The sequence below is a fragment of the Cryptomeria japonica genome, chromosome 6, assembly GCF_030272615.1.
Source record: "Cryptomeria japonica chromosome 6, Sugi_1.0, whole genome shotgun sequence".
NCBI lineage: Eukaryota > Viridiplantae > Streptophyta > Pinopsida > Cupressales > Cupressaceae > Cryptomeria > Cryptomeria japonica.
Window position 1 is genome coordinate 575,676,148 of NC_081410.1, and position 4,937 is coordinate 575,681,084.

Below are 4,937 nucleotides of genomic sequence, written 5' to 3' on the forward strand. Positions count from 1 at the left end.
AGAAATCACCAAAACATGAAGAGGAGACACAAGCTTTTAAAAGGGGAAAAGCAAAGAAAAACCCCTTTATGTATAATGAATGAAGGCAAAGCCGAGAGAGAGAGAGAGAGAGAGAGAGAGAGAGAGAGAGAGAGAGAGAGAGAGAGAGAAGAAGAAGAATATGAATGTGTGTTGAATGTGCCAACATCCTCTTGAGGAAATCTAACATTCCACGTATTTGGAATAAATAAAATGAGTTGTGAGAAATCAAATAAGACAAAGGACTTGTAGGGATTCCTTAGAAATATTCCTACAAGTAACAAATAAAAGGAAATTAACTTTACCAAGTAAAGATTAATTCCTAACAAAATGCTTCAAGCATAATAACATGAAGGGTAAATAATTAGGGCTTAGTGCTTACAGCTTAAAAAGCAGAAGGTAATAATAAGGGTGTATAAAACCATTTGATAAAATGTGGTCTCAAGACCATGTAGATTGAGAAAAGGCTGCAACATACCATCCATCAATCGAACATCATTGCTATTTATGCCAGCGAAATACCTAGTATTCACAACTTTGACCTCTTGATGGGTGCCTTCAATCTCCAAGGTATAGGAGTGAGTCTGAGATAGATATTGGAGTATTTGGTTTACATTTTATGACGAGATTATGAAAGTGGGTATTAAGAGGATGAAAATGGTGAGTGGTGAGAAAAGGTGAGGAAAAAGGGGAACAAGAAGTTGGTATTAAGAGGATGAAAACAAATAAGATTAAATAATTTCAAATCAAAATGAAAGTTCTTTACAAATTTTATCATGCTAGTTTGAATTGCTTGGATTTGCAAAAGTAATAATGAACTCTTTCTTGTCTATGAAGAATTACTTGAAGAACATTTTTCTCTTGGTAGCTTTGCCTCTTCCTATGCATTGCCACAAAAACGAAACACCAAAACACAAAAGTAGAACAAATAGTTCAGATGAATAAGATTAACAAACAAACTAACATTCACACTATACACAAAAAAATAAAAATGAAAAATGAAAACAAAACAAACACTTTGGAAAAAATTGAACAAACAGAGAGGAAGAACAAAAGACAAAATAGAACATTGATAAAAATGAACAATCATAAATAAGGAGGAATGTCTACAAACGAATGAACAGTATAAACAAAAAAACACATATTAAAATAACTCATAAAATTTTATCATAGAAAAAGGAATGGTATACGTAAGAAACACATAAAGGCATTAGTCACACAAAATGGTGACGAAAACAATCTAAAATGTTACCGGATCCCATTTCTAATCATCCATGTCAACCTCATCAAGCTTGTCAACTTCAATGATTGTAGCTTCTTTGTATCAATACAGCTGATAGATAATCCTCGTAGTTATTTCTATATTATTACGGTCCACAGATAATCATGTTAGTTTTTTCCTGAGTGAAACAATGGCACCCAGCTAATAAATTTTCAAAACATTTCAAACATCTCAATACTAGAAATTGGGATTCCATTCTCTATTTTATAAAATCTCCTTACCTGAAGCCAAGGAAAATTATATCCCTTTATCACATTTGAAATATTAAAGAAAATGAAAACTCCAACATACAGGTACCAAAGCTCCCAAAACAAGGAACCAAAAACATATTAAACCCTGAAGCAAAATTACTAGATTCCAATGGTAATCAAACTTTACTACTTAGTAAAATACATAACCAAACAAAGATCAGTTAGCTGATACTTAGGCTTACTAAATATTTAGAAAGCCAATAAACAATACCATTCTACACAAAAAAACTACAGTTAGAAAATAAAATCAACTTTCTTAATTAGCTTATCAGTTGATTCGGGACTTGAGGCGCCTGCCAGAGGTGGATCATATTACTTTTTCTTCCCAAATATAATTAATTTGGCATAAAAAATGAGACAACATATGATGCGATGTTTAGTATCATAGTTTTTTCTGATCCAAGTGGATTATATCAATGCATAACTACAATTAATTTATATGGAGCAGGAACAGTTTTTTTGCAAATTGGTAATTTGAAAATGCTGCTAAATTCATCAATTTCAATAACTCAGGAAAGAGCTTAATTTGAAAATGCTGCTATGTAAGTGCCAGTGAACAGTTGAATTACATATAATGGAGACAATGTCAGTACATATGTTGTCAAATACCACTTGCATTAGAATAATGACAAGAGAAAAGCTGTAATATGGAAAAGCAAAAAGTCTGTAGCAAACAAGAAAAAATCAAAGAAAGGAAGAGGTTAGATTCCTGAATTTCTTTTGATATTTACATTTCATAAAAAATTAAGAATAAAACAATATGGACTATCCTCCGTTAACATTAGATCATAAATGAAAGAATTATACCAATCTTGCTCTTGCTGTGTTTTGGATAACATTATCTAACAAACAGTCAAACATCAGCCTAGATATTACAGTCTAAGAAACACTACCGAAGATCTCTTGATCATGAACTAGAATTGTTGGCTTTTTAATATTTTACATTAGGTAAAACTAGAGTTACAAAATAAAATGAAATTTCTTAATCTCAAAGTAGAAGTTCAGTGCAAAAATTAAACAAGAGCATTTCAAAACTTACCTGTTGACTATCAACAAATGTATTGGAGCCATTGATGCAATCCTTACGTTTAATGACTATATTTGGGTTATCCTCCAGTCATTCAAGATGCTAAACACAAGATCCAATGATTAGCTGAATAAATAAGACTATGATGCCATAAGAATCTAAAAGGATCCATTTGTGATAATAATTGATCAATCCAAGATTCTGAAACAGCACATCAAATGTTGTCATATGACTTTAATTTCACAAAACTCATGCAAAGATTTATTCAGATTATCCAAATAATTGAAGCCGCCAACAGAAACTAAAGATTCCTAACCAAAGAAAATGTTGAAGAGTAGCAGAAATCAAATAAAATAGTCATAAAGGCTTATGTTTCCAGAGGAAAATAAATACACAAAATAACTAAATAAAGAAATACCTGGAATAGGGTTTTCTATACAATGAGGATATGGAGGCTCTGTCTTATCTGAACAATGTGTGTCTAGAAATGCCTACATACAATCTAAGGTAGACGAAAATCAAAGTATGACTTGATGCAGGATTGTCTCCCAGAAATTTGTATAAGTTTTCACTATGGGAAAAGGAAGTACCTGAACAGCTAGCAATCCCAAAAAGTATGTCTTATCAAAGAGGTGAGCAAGCTCCTGATTCTTTTGGTCTCCCTGCAATCAAGTTTCACAGTAAATCTTTTAAGACAGACTAAGTAAATTTAGATAAAAGGAAAACTGTGCTGAGACTTAAGTACTTGATTTGGAAAATTCATCCATAGGCAACGTTTCTTGCATAAATGTTTTCAAAATTTCTAAGGGACTAAGCTATCCTCATTATCAACTGTAATGAAATGCAATTTATTTATGTTCAAAGAAAAATGGTAATGAAATGCATACCAACTGTAAAGACCCCAAATCTATAAAATAATTCTTAAAACTCATCACACAAAATGATGGTGAAAACAATCTAAAATGTTATGTAAGCTTACTATTGTAGATGATTTGCAGGTTTGGTAAAATATTTGAAAGCCAATAAACAATACAATGCTACACCAAAAAATTGCAAAGGCAAAGCATGTACAGACATACCAGAAGCCCAATAGGGCATTGTTGCTGTATGCAGGTACATAATTCAGTTATCTGAGAATGGATTGGGATTAGTGGGTGTTGCACACATGTCACAGAAAAGGCCAGACCAGTAATTTGTGGGAGAGGTGGTGGAGCTTCAGTAGCAAAAGCCCCTCATGTAGTTACCAAATACACCATAGTACCCATTATTCTCAATGCAAATTCACTGAGTTTAATAGAATGAAGGGTAAAACATGGATTGGACAATCATACAACTAAAATTACTTGTGTTGAGGTATTGCAGTGATTTCCCTTGTATTCACATTGTTTAATGGGCTGCCTTTAATGGGAATAAGTGTGATACACATCACAAACAGAAAACATTTCCCCGTGTTTTTCATCTTCATCTTCATATTACAATAGCAAACTTGCTACTGCATTACAATAATGACAACAGATAATTTGTATAATGGAAAAGCTTAAAATCTGTAGCAAATGAGAAAGAATCAAAGTAAAAAAATTTAAATAAAACAATTTGGACTAAATTCATTATCATTAGATTTTCAGTCAAAGCATACTGTTGTGACCTTTTCACACATCACCCCATTGCAAATGGGGACCCCCTCTTTTTGCCAGTGGTCTTAGGTCTTAGGCAGTCTAGCAGCAGTCAAGTCTCCCCTTGGATTAAATTGGAGTTGTTATAGCACCCAATGCTTAAGAGATAATTCGGAGTCAAGATGAGCATTGAGTGATGCTTCACAGAGCAACCTTCAAGTCAGGTCAAGGTATGTGTCTTAGGTGTGATGAACAGTCAAGCGAACAAGTGGGCACCCTTGGTTTGAATGTAGAAGTGAGAATTGATCAAGTCTAGGTGGATGAAGTCGTGGGAAACACAAAAGAGTACAAGTTAGTTTTCCTTGTATTGTGAAACCCTCACAATGACAGAGTCAACCTCAGGGAAGGATGAAGTCCAAATGTAGTAGTGATTCTACGAGTGCCCAAAATCCACAAATGGAGAAATACACTACCATGAAGTGAGGCAGCGACTTTTATCCTTAACATGCTAGAATCCACAACTTGGATGTTCATTGGGTCAAGGTGGGGAAATGCATTGTTTGTCCTCCAAATCCACAATAAAGAGATGATGATTGATCAACTGAGATTGAATGCTTGATGAAAATGATTCAATACTTGGAATGATTATGAGAAGCAATGCAACACCACGTCAACCTCACAACACCAAGAGTAGGAGTTTGTCCACCACCTCAAGGAATCCACACCCATACAAAATACATGCTTAG

At 33.6% G+C, this 4,937-nt stretch overlaps 1 long non-coding RNA gene across 1 annotated transcript; it reads right to left on the bottom strand.

Moving 5' to 3' along the window:
* Positions 1–1,933: 1,933 nt before the first annotated feature.
* Positions 1,934–3,246, bottom strand: LOC131062927 (uncharacterized). Its single transcript, XR_009110995.2, has 4 exons — positions 3,169–3,246; positions 2,997–3,080; positions 2,591–2,680; positions 1,934–2,215 (listed from the first exon to the last, which is right to left on the bottom strand). It is a non-coding gene; the product is annotated as an uncharacterized LOC131062927 (long non-coding RNA).
* Between the last annotated feature and the right edge of the window lie 1,691 nt (positions 3,247–4,937).